Consider the following 12,404-nt stretch of genomic DNA (forward strand, 5'->3'; position numbering starts at 1 on the left):
ATTTTTATCCTGTGATCTAACTACAACTTTTAAGACAACAGTTAACTTGGCTTGACATTCTGATTTGATCTTAAACAGGAACCATATTCCTTTGAATAGGATTTATTGCATCCATTTGAATCAATAATGCTGTTAAAAGAACAGTGGGAAAGAAAACTGAAAATATGATGTGAAGTGTATCAATTAAAAAATAGTAAATTTTATAGAAAAAGGAGGCAAAATTGACAGTCAAAGTATCAACCGAGGGCTTGGTTCTGGTGCAGGGATAGATAGTGTAAGTATTTAATCAAAGCAGCTGAAAACCTCCTGCAAGACATAGATCACAGTCAAGTCTGAGAGGAGAGGCAGTGAGGGGAAGGAAACCTCTTGACAGCTTCTGGATGCCTTTAGGTGCACTGTATGCTAACAGTCTCACTGCTTGAAATATTTATAAAACGGGATATTGAAGGTCTCAGAACAGAGGCTCCCGTGGCAGATAGACACATCTTTTGGATCCTGTCTCGCCAGTGGAAGAGGTGACAGCCACCGGTGCTTGTCACTGCTTCTTTCTGCCAGTCCTGTCCCCATCGCTCCCCACCAAGCCCTGGGAAAAAGGCTCCTGGGAAGCATCATCCCGTTGAGCTGTTCATCCGATGTGCAGGTCTGGGCTCACCTGGCTGCCCCCATCAGCACACAGATTACTTTGGAAAGGATCAAAAAGGAGAGAGAGGAGGAAAAACACCCCTGGGAGACAGTAGCGAGCAGCTGCTGTCCTCACAGAGGGACAGTCATGGTTAGAAGTACAACCTGGAAAGGAGGACACAGCCTAGTAATGCCAGTTTGTGGCTTTGCCTTTAGCTCTGCTGTTGACAACTGGCTGGGCAAATTATTTCACCTAGCTGTGAGTTTTTAACTCTTCCTTGGCAATGCTGTTAATAATCACAGCTATTGTGCGGGTTGTTTAAACCGTGCAAATAGATGGGCAGTGAGATGGCACTATTTTTTTACTGTTAATAATTACATGCCAGAGTGATCACTTGCCATCAGTTATTTCTAACAGCCACTTGGACCCAAAGTCCTTTTCCATGAGGATGACTGCTCTGCAAGGTTCTGCTGTAATGAAGCAAATCTTGGCAACTTGCTGCACACTCATGCCAAATTCCAGCTCATAGGCAAGAGACACCAGACAGGATAAAACCTGCAAGATTTGGTTCAGTAATAAAGTTTTGCAATTCTCTAGCTGTGCGCATCCAAAGGCTTTATGGTGCTTGAGTGGGTTTGAAAACCCTCTGGGTTCAATTGCAGTCCTCTTGATTTCCTTAGCTTTACATTCTGAGCACGTCGGAGGGGCAGGGAGCTGTGAGTGGACTGTGTGTGGAGCCTGGCGGCAGTGGCCTCTTCATTAGGAGAAGAGGGATGTGTGCTGTCTCAGAGTACTTAGCTCCAATTAACTGATTAGCTTGAGGTAAAATCCTAGCAAACACAAGGCTGTTTGACGTTCTGAAGTCAAAGACTGCCTGCTGTCTTCTGTTTGGAATACAAACTGTCTTGGGGTTTTTTTTGGTGTAGTTCTTGGGAGGGCTGAAGAAGAACTGCATTCAGCCTGGCCAGGGCATCATGTACTCTGGATCACGTCCAGGGAAGCTGCTGCCCTAGAAGTGACAGAATGTGTGGGTGCCAGATTCCCATCCCGTGGTGTGTGCCTGAGGATGGGTACATGACTCAAGAGATCTCAAAGACTCTTCTCTTGTGTTTAGAAGAAAACAGTTAGAAAAAGGAAGAAAGTCTGGTTGGACGTATAGTGCCTGGCTGTGCCACAGACATCTTGTTTGATTGCAGATGAGAACATTGTAATTTCAGAATATAAGGTATTAAATTAAAGCTGCAAAAATCATAAATCTGATCTTTGTTTGTTCATAGGTTTTGTTTGTTTTTAATTCCTGAGCTGAGGCTGTGACTCTGCATTGTCATCCAGTTCCAGTGTTTTACAGTTCAAAATGCCCCTACACATACATCTGTACTCACTCATGTGTATTATTAGTAAAAACTGTTGCTCCTTTTGATGTACAATTAGAGACAGACTATGCAATTACTTCTACAAAAGCATTAATATGATTGGACTAAATTCTGTCTTAACAGGAGACATGATATTTATCTTTAAACTTCAAGAGCATGGCTTGTGAGCCTCTGAATGGGATTCCCAGCATGGAATTAGTGTACTGTAAGCAAAGGATCATTTTTACAGTATTAATTTCACCTGAGTAGGTAACTGATCAAATTCAGGTGTTTCTGACAGTTTTGTCAATCACTTATTTTGTTTTTCTACTCTATTTTTTTTTCCATTTTTCCTACCAGATTACACCAGGCTGTTATTATAGAAAATACCATTACTGCTGTCAGTGCCCTGTATTGCTGCTGTGCATTGTGTATGCAGGATGGGGGCACCTGCAGCATGCTGTGCACATCTTTGCTGCATCCCTGCTTTCTTAGTGAGCTCAAGTGAGATCAGAAGAATGTTTGCCTTCATATGAACTCTTGAAAAGACAGCAAGAAAAAGCATCAGCTAATTTCTATGGATGGTGGTTTTCCAATTAGTCCAAGTGTTTCAGGCTGCAGGCTGTGCAGTGCTGTCCTAGGGGGTGCAAAAGGTGATGCTAATGCTCTTTCCGTGTCAGGATGCATGAGTTTGGTGGCACAATGCCCCCTGCTCCCTTCTTCCAGTGCTCACACAGCCTGACACCCCCCTGTGCAGATTAATTCAGAAATATAAAATGAATGGAAATAAGTACAAATATGCCAATGTATGCATTTAGCACTCCTGGCAGCATCTTTGGTTTTATTCTTCTTTTCCCCCCACCCTGTTGAGCCACTCATGATTGTAATGTTTCATTAACAGTACAAGTGTGGGGGAGATTCTTCCAGTAGAATAGCCTCACAAATTCTCATTTGGTTCTTCCATGGTTTTTAAGTGCAGTATATGGGTTTATACTTATTAAGCACCTACATCACAATTTCTGATCTCTGAAGGTTGAGGTTTTGATATTAAGTATGACTTAAACCCTTGTTTTTATGAGGTTTCGAAAGCCTCCAAGTATTTGTTGCCTTAATGTTCATTGCATCTACAACTTCCTAACAGCCTGTGACAAAATGCACGCTTGCAAATGGTAATGAGAAGCAGTTTTATTTTATGAGCCGCACGAATTCAAATGCCTGTGCTTGCACCAGCCCCTGAGTCACGGAACAGCGGAGGGATGGTGATAGCCTCTGATTAATCCCAGACGGGCTGTGAGCCAGCAGCAACCTGAGGCTGGAAGCTCCATCTGCAGTCTCCAGCCCGCTCAGCCATGCAGGGCCCCAGGGATTTCGCTTGGGGCCTGTTATTCCTAGGCAGAAGGCAAAGCAATCCATTGATTACGTACTGGTCTGGGGTCCTTTGTGATTTTATGTTCCCAGATAAAACACTGTCCAAGTATGGATATTATTTAAACAGTTTTTTAAGCAGAAAAGGAGATCTGGTTTTTTCTTTGTTTTCCCTAATCTGTCTCACAGATGAGAAATTCTGGAGATCACAGTGCTGTTTGAAGCTCAGCTCACTTCTGACATCTAAGAATGTTCCTCCACCGGTTCTTTCAGAACGTGGTTCTTTCATAAAACTTTATTTCTAGAATATATTTTTTCCCACCTTGAATCCTAGTAAGATGTTTTAGGCAGCTGCATTTTAATCTTCAGCATTAATTAACTTGGTAAAGTATAAAGTAGCAGAAGCATGGCTGACAATATTAATGAAAGTAATGAAAACAGATTAATGACTAAATCCAAAGAAACAGAAGCCCAGCCTCCCTGCAGACATGGATATTAATTAGATTTCCTTTGTTTCTCTCGGAGGGTGGGAAGTTTCTCCTACTCCACCAATTTCTGCAAGTGCCAAAGAATTTACTTTGTGCCTGGTTCCAGTTTGAGCTGCAGGCAGAATCTGGTGAACAGAGTGAAATACTGTGAGGAACATGGATTTCTGACCTGACAGTAAATGTGACAAACCAGTAATCTTAATGGGATATTTTGTTTCTTGAGGTGACCAAAAAGGATGGAGAGAAGCTCTGCTTTGGGGTGTTTATGCACACTGAATCTCTGAGATTGCTTTGCTTGGGTAAGAAAGACAGGCATACACCTGAGCAGCATCTACCCAACTTATTAGGGGAATTTAAACATACAGAAATGGATAAAGGGAAGGAGATGAATTTGGGACATTCTGCCACAACAGCTGCTGGCCTGTCTGCTCAAATAAATAAGACCAGTAAATGTCTTGAGGGCAAATCAAATAGAATCTCAATGCAATAATATGTAAATAGCTACTGGGTATTTGGCATGCTTGTGTTTCCTAAGTTCTCCTAGTTTGTGTTGAGTGCACCCTTCCCTCACTTGATTTCAACAGGCAAAACACATACAAGCCACAGCTTCTTACAGTGATGGTAAGGCATAACATCTCAATAACGTCTCAATATTGGTGTGCCCAGAGCCTTTGTCCAGGGAAAGAAAGTGATGATGGACTGAAAATTAACAAGAGCACTGTAGTGTATATTTCTGGGTCTATGACTGTGTCCTGCTTAGGGAATCAGATAAGGTTGATTTGCACATTCCTTCTGTTAATGGCTTTGTGATCCTGCAGCAAACTCAATTTGTATCCATAATGAAAACTTACAATGTTAGTGGCAGTATTAATATCAGTGTAATTAATAATGCTATTTATATCATCAAGAGACAGTCACTAATTATGCAGAAGGATTTATATCTAACATCAGATTAACCTTCTCTCACCAGGCAACAGCTTGAACTTGTTTTCACCCAAGTAACTCATTAAGGGAGATGCTCAGAAGCATTGCCATGGGCGCAGAGAGCTGCTGCATGAGGGCAACTGAAATGTCATCGTCAACTGCAGCACTGCCAGGTGAGTGAAGTCTTAGGGCCAAGGTTTCCATAACTGAAGTTAAATAAAGTTACACTTCTAAATAAAGTTCTCTCATGCCTCTGAAAGGGGACCTGGTTTTCAGGAACATACCAGTGGGACCAGCACATCTTTGTTCAGAACAGTTCTTTACGTTTAGGTTTGTCAGGAGCTGGATCATTCCTCAGTTATCTCATGTATAGGTCAAGTTTCTTCACTTGTTTATAGCAAATAGTGGGTACCATGCTAAAGAGAAATGTCATTTATAAAGCCAGAGACCAGAGGAGATTGGGTCATTCCCAGCAAAGGTATTTCTCTTGATGAGGTGGACTCCACGTGGGTGAAAAGTGTGTGAACTTTTTTTGGTTTAATTGATTTCATTCCTACTTTATGATACTTGTTTATAGAAGTCCCAAACATTTTAACTGGTCAAATTCCTTCACTCTGTGGTTTGGTTTATTTTGTTTTATATCAGCTCCTTTCTACCTAAATGACTGGAGAACTGGTATGGGGATGGAGAAAGAAATACCATGAAGATAAAGGCTGATCCATGGTGAGGATAAGAACTTCTTTCAAACTATTTGAAGCTCACTGGTTTTTTGTAGTTCTACTTTAATTCAGACTTCTGAGAAACTGTGAGGCATGAGATGTCTTTGTGAAAATTCATTACTTCTTTCCCTTTATTTAAAGAAGAAGAAATAAGAGTCTGAATCAGAGACTGCTGATGAGTTATATGGGAAGGTCAGAATTGATAGCAGCTGTAAAGAAGAACAAAACTGCTTTAAAACCTCATTCCTTTCTGGTGATAAAAAACTCACCTAATATCAATTATTTTTCTCTTTTATGGACCTGTTTCAAGTGAAGGGTTTTTGTTATATGCAGTTTCTTCTCTGAAAACGAAGTACATTGGTAACAAAAAGTAATCCTTCCTTTGGGTAAGCTTTAATCCATGAACTCTGACAACCTAGCAATCAAGGCTTGTTTCTTCATCCACAGGCTTACAGTCTAAACCGCACGAAGGTTTGTACATGTGCAGTGCACAGCCAGAGCAATGTCCCACGCCCGTTTGCCATGTAAAAATGATGTTGTGGTAAGAAGACAACGGGGTTCCCAATAAGAGGTTGGAAAGCTGTCAAAACAGCTGCTAAATCAGCTTTTGATAGGAGCTGACTTTCTAAAGACTGCTTGAACTACTTCAGATAATTTATGCGCTTGAAATTTTAGCCATTGAAAACTAGAAGTCTCAGATATTTTACCACTGACAGCCAGCTGTGCCTTACCCTGGTTTTTCTAGCAACCAGCAGTGTATATCAAAAGGTAATGGGCTTTGGATTAGATAGTTATGGTGGAGGCAGTGTCATCTGAAACCTGTCATAGCTTGATTCAGGCTATCGTGGAGATGTCTAGTAGTGCTAAATCAGTGCTTGGTGCTCTAAAGATACTACTCTTGTACAAAGGCAGAGCAATAGTTGAAAATCCCATTGTATCCCTTCTGGTACTACATGTTCTCTGCTTTTTTTATTGAGCTTATCAAATGTTATAGTAACATAACTGCTCTATGACTCCACAGTTTCATGAGGGAGGTGGGAGTGGGAGGAGAGAGAAAAGCTGTCCTTAAAATAAAAAGGTTGAATAGTAAGTAGAATAATGGGATATAATATCCAGATACTCACACTAGGGCTTCTGAACAGTCATCAGATAATCCCATTACAGGGACATGCAGGGGCATAGCCGGAGCAAAAACACTAGAGACCAAATTCAGCCTCGATGCAACCAGAGGCAGCAAATTCATGCGTGAAGCTCAGATTGTCCCTGGACCCTTTGGGAGGATAATGGTCTGTCGCACTGCCGCGTTAGCTTCAGCCTGGCTCCATGGAGGACAGATGGGTGCACAGAGGGAGACAGATTGTCCTGCCCTTGACCCAGCTCCTGGTGATGGTGCAGAGCTTTGGGTGCTTCCCAAGGGGCTGGCAGCAGCTCTCAGCGGAGCAGCAGGGTGGTACCCGCCAGCTCTACTGCTGCCTCCCGCCATGGGAGCCTGGTCAATACTGCTTGACTTGATTTAAGGGTTTCAGTTTTCAAGGGAAACAGACTGCTCTTTTGTAGCTGGAAAGAAATGTGTTTGCAGTGCGATTAGTACCCAGCTCAGGATCAGTACCTTGCTGCTCTTCGTCCTGAGAGACTGAGCTTGTGCAGAGATAAAGGTATGATTCCAGGAATATGAATGTCAAGCTGGGCCTCATTCTATCCATAAAATGAAGATGTGTGTGAGTTCCAGTCTATTTATTGAATTAGAAAAACAATATAGCTCACACTTTTCTTCCTCCTTTAATGTTTCATATTCGCACCTTGAAGCATCTTCTATCTCTCAGGCAGGCCTCAGTTTCACATTCTCCTGGGTAGCTGGTAGTTACCATTTAATCTTCATTTACCTTCCTCGAGATGAGAGTATTGGCCCTGAAGCTGGAAAGGCCTGCACAGACACCCTGCTCTGACTGATAGGTGAAGTTAGGCAGGAATTACCTGAGGCTTCCTACAACAAGGGGAATATTTTTTTGTTATAAAAAAGGATGAGTTTGCAAGTGATAGCAGAATAACACTCGTGGGTTTACTTCCCAGCCTTGTAAGGCTCCCTTCAACCTGAACCATGAGTCTTGGGTTTGAGCCTGTGCCAGAAGACTGGACATCAGTCTTCCCTTGCAACCCGCCTTCTCTCCAAAGAGCCACCACAGCACCTTCATGGGGATCAGGCTGGGCACAGCATTTGCTGGCTTATGCTGCCTGCAAAAGCCGTGGTGCCTCCTCTGGCGATGCTAGGGTTTGAAGTCTGAGTCCCACCGCAGCCTTGTGGGCTGATCCAAGCTCTCTGCAATCAAGGGAAAGATTTAACTGACCCTGGTGGGTGTGGATCCAGCCCTGAGTTGTTAACATTCAACAGGAGACAAACACCCGCTCATTTCTGTAAGTGTGAGTTGCGCTCACCAAATACTTAAACTGTCCATATAAGACAAGAACACTCACAACAAAATCTGTTGTTTAACAGCAGGCATGACATTGAGCTCTCAGTCTACAGCAAGCCCATCCTTTTGTCATTGAACATTTAACTTCAGATTATTTGGCCTTTCAGCAGAAGCCCATGGATTCCTCCAGTGACCACAGTGTGCTGAGTAACAGCATGGCTTTTACACATGCTCTCACACAAGGGAGGAAAAGCACTGCAGAGTTCTATATAAATTAACTTTTCATGTAAAAGCCCTAGAACAATGGGTCTTCAACATGCATGTATAAATAATTAGTGCCGTTATAAGTTGGCTGGTTTCTTGTTAATTGACTGTTTGTATGTATTTATTGACTTTGAAAATTATTCCAAGCTTTTCTGCTAAATCAAAGGAGCTGACTTTCCATCTTACAACGGTCTCCACGCGTCGAGTTTATGAACAGACTTCCCCTAAGTTACAGAAGGAAAAGGCTCCCCTCTTGTGGCTACCAAGGAAAATGACATTTTCTGCATCGTACTCTCTTTAGTTGGAGAGGAGCACGTCAGTTGTAAAATTCCAGTTATCTTACGCCACAGAAGGCAGTTTTGCACTTGTGGAGTGCTGTAACTCTTCTAGCAATCTCCTCAGTAGCCGCGAAGCAAATGAAATATTTGGGGAGAACCGATTTATTTAAGTTGTAACTAAAAGCCATGATCTGTATGAGCAGTCGTTGACATTAGACTTCAAGAATGGATTTTAGGCTGGTTAGCATTTGCTCGTAGTAAATTTTGATTTCTATGTGTTATTTTTCTTTGGCTCTATAAAGTCCGCTCTCAGACAGAAGACCTTACAGGTAAATGTTTAAACCGTTCTGTAACTCAGTAGGCATTCATACAGATGATCAGTTTTTTTATTGTTTTAGATGCGCTAACAAACATACGTTATTCACGGGATTGCCGGTTTCGGTGGTGTGAAACTGCTTTTGAATAAACCTGAATTGTAATTTAAAAGTCACAAAAGCAGCAGCTTAAAATTGTTCATTAAAAGCTGTCTTTAAATACTTGGGATACATCCGGAAGGAAAGCAGTGAGTTTACACAGGCACACAGTTAAAATGAATGTAGTTTTGAACTAAGGGAAGTTTTTCTCAAAGTTGAGACTTGAAGCACTTGTTTCTTGTCAATGTGTCTGCTAAAGTTTTGGCATTGGCTAATAGCACTTAGCCTCTCACACCTCATTTGTATGTAAAAGTTGGAAGAAGAAAACTAACTTTCTTGCTTTTTCAACTCTAGCTGGTTTCTCACCATTGAATGACCCACTCATTGAACACAGATATACTGAAACACAAACACACTGCATTTTCTTTCCTCTGCATTCCTACAGAAGAAACAATTGCTACCCAAAGTAGAGCTCATTTAACTGTCCAGCTTCTTGGAGCATAACTTCCTTCAGTCACTTGCTTGACTTTCTTCATAACATCAGCAGCAATGATGTGCGATTTGTAATGTATGTAAATAATTTATATAAAATATAAAATAGCTTATATTAAATTTATGCCTCAGTGTAAGTTCTTATTATTTCAGATTGGCATTTTATATTTGTTTCTTTTCAAAAGAAACATACCTGTTAAATAATCTGCTTTTTTTTTCTTTAATCTGTACTTCATTCATTGTAGAGACACTTAAATTCCAGGAAATAATTTAATCCTGGGATTTGAACTGGACGTACAAGAAAACGGTGAAAGTTTTGAATTCAAGGCTATGATCTTGGACAACTCTCAAAAGGAAATATAGAAAAATGAAGTTCAGGAAAAAGGAAAGGCACCCTGAAATTAGAACTGTTGTTAATTCACATATAATAGAACTGATTTAGATTTTAGTTTTAACCTTGGTGCTATTTTTATACTATGAAGAAGCTAAAATGGGAAGTCTTATGCAACAAAAATCTAAATAGAAACAATTCCTTGTTGATTTCTACATTTTGATACTGAGGAAGACTTGTCAGTTTCAAATTTGGTGCATCTCTTATTATCATTATTGTTATTACTATTAATGATCTTTAAAATGAAATGCATTTGGCCCAATCCTTTGATACCTAGTAGACCTATTCACTTGTAGTTATTAGTTTGTGGAACTAACCCCTGTCATTTTCTCTCTGTTGAGCAGATCAGTTCAAAAAGACCTGAAAATGGGATGGAAATGGAATTGCACTTTAGGGCAACAAGAGGTCACAGCACTTGTGTGAGTATCAGTTCTCATATCTGATGAGAATACGGGTTGCTCTGTTTGTGTTCCCTGTCTTTGGCCGCGTTCTGTGTGATACTGTTCTGTACCACCAATAACATTTTGAATGTCACTGGTGCATTTCTGGAGCTGAGGTGCCTTTGCAGGGCAGTGTCACTGGGGAACTGAGTGCTTCCATTCATTTACAAACCAGAAAATAATCTGCAGCTTTTGGAGCTGGAAATATCCCCAAACGTATATGATGTGTTTAGTCCAGTTGCATTATGCATGTCCTTAGCTACGCTGAGGGCTTCTCAGGAGGTGCAGCTATCACCACAGTCTAGACAACTACTTATTCTTCCCTCTGATACACAAGAAGATTTCAGAGAAGGCAGTTTCAGCCTGCTGTCTTTGGGTTCAGCCTGATCTGAGCAAACACTCCAGGAGGGGTGAAGGACACCCGAGGGCTCTGTGCAGTTTGCAGTTCACCGTGGAGAGCTGTAAATTTCCCATGTTAATCCCCTGCCAACCAGATTAAAAGCTTTTCAGATCCTTTGCAGCTTTTATTTTTCTTTTTTAAGAAACAACCTGTAGAGTTCTGTAATCTCCACTGAAAACAGTAGCATTCAGTGAGGTGAGAGGGTGAAATCATAAAATCACAGAATAGTTAGGGTTGGAAAGGACCTTAAGATCATCCAGTTCCAACCCCCCTGCCATGGGCAGGGACACCTCACACCAAACCATGTCACCCAAAGCCTCGTCCAACCTGGCCTTGAGCACTGCTAGGGATGGAGCATTCACAACCTTCCTGGGCAACCATTCCAGTGCCTCACCACCCTAACAGGAAAGAAATGAGGGCCCTGCTTTCTCTACTCTGTGCAGGAAAAAGCTGATACACACACCACCCTTACAGAGCAGGTCCCTCCCCACCCTTTCCTGCTGCTCAGCATCTTCTTCAGAACAGGTTTTTTGGGTAAGGTGATCTGTTTAAACCCTCCAGCTTGGAAGTTTGCTCTATACCATTTCCATAGTAGATTCTGAAGAAGCTTCTAGACAATTACAATGCAACGATGCAGGTGATGGCTGTGGGAGGTGACAGCAGTTGCATAGTAACCTATACCCCTCATGTCCTGCCTGTGTGTTGCTCTCTGACCCAGTGATGCTGCTCTCAGCACACGAGGCCTTAGCATGAGCTGTGTGTCAGTCAAAACCTGAGCAGGAGTTGAGTGAAGGGACACTGAGGTGCCTGTGACTTCAGTAAGACTGCTGCCTGGGACTGCAGGGTGGGCAGGGGCTGGCATGGTTTGTGAAGTTCTGCTTTATATTTGCCTCTTAATGCTTCATAAAGAGTAAAAACTGTGTGTGCTTGCTATCTCATTACTGTGCATAAGATAACTAGGGCTCCTCTGCATGAAATGAGAAATGCATGCCTCTTCTGCTCTGCATTTAAGCAATAATAATTTATGAATCTAATCAGGCTCTGGTTTGCAAGAATGATGAATATTCACATTCTAAATAGCTGAGAAATATTAAAAATGTATGACAGCTTTATTTGTTCCAGCTCTGAGCATTATGGTTGAACATTTTCCTGAATGTCCTGAGCTTTCCCAGCATCATTCAAGCTCTGAACTAGGAAAAGGTGTCCAGCCTGATGCAGAGCTGCACCTGCCCAGCAGACCCATGTGCAGTGCCCTGCAAATGCAGTCCATGTGCCCTCTCCAGAAAGAGCAGCAACAAGATTGTGGCACTATGGGTTTTAAAGTCTCCGTGACAACTTGTTTCAGCGCAGTAGCTAATATCCAAATAACTTTCTAGTACCTGTATTTTTAGAAACTGGGTTTCTTGGAAGTGAAGTTAAGGGTAATGGTTTCCTAATAACCTCCCCCTATTGCTTATCTTACCAATAACTTTGGAATTTGTGTATTTGAGTTGGTGGAAGGATTTGGTAACTTTAATTGTACACGTTTTGCTCTGGATTCCTCTGCAATAATGAAAGCAGATGATCAGCAGTTTTGCTGCCCTTAATAAGGTGTTTAATTAACAAATCCTAGGTTGCCTGCAGAGCTTCACATTGTAGGGAAAGTATGTCATTTATTTTTTAGATCTCTTCCTAATCACTTTCTGTATTTTGCCTGGCTCTCACAAAGGTTCAGCATTTGATTTGTTTGTCTTACAGTGATCTTTACATAAGACCAAAGCATGATTTTACCATCTAAACTGATACTGGTCTGTTGAAGAGCCCATCATATAAGAAGTTAATTTGAAATGCATGTTTGTATGGGGG

At 41.6% G+C, this 12,404-nt stretch overlaps 1 long non-coding RNA gene across 1 annotated transcript in view; it reads left to right on the top strand.

Annotated features, from left to right (window-relative positions):
- The window catches only part of LOC133262540 (uncharacterized), an 82,924-nt gene extending 72,161 nt beyond the window's left edge, over positions 1-10,763 (top strand). Inside the window, exons 2-3 of the long non-coding RNA XR_009741345.1 lie at positions 3,865-4,924; positions 10,064-10,763. This is a non-coding gene — a long non-coding RNA (uncharacterized LOC133262540). The remainder of the gene's footprint in view (positions 1-3,864; positions 4,925-10,063) is intronic.
- Positions 10,764-12,404: the final 1,641 nt, after the last annotated feature.

This window comes from Pezoporus flaviventris, unplaced genomic scaffold, assembly GCF_033815535.1.
Source record: "Pezoporus flaviventris isolate CSIRO_AGI_PZ_B2104156 unplaced genomic scaffold, CSIRO_AGI_Pfla_v1 ptg000213l, whole genome shotgun sequence".
NCBI lineage: Eukaryota > Metazoa > Chordata > Aves > Psittaciformes > Psittacidae > Pezoporus > Pezoporus flaviventris.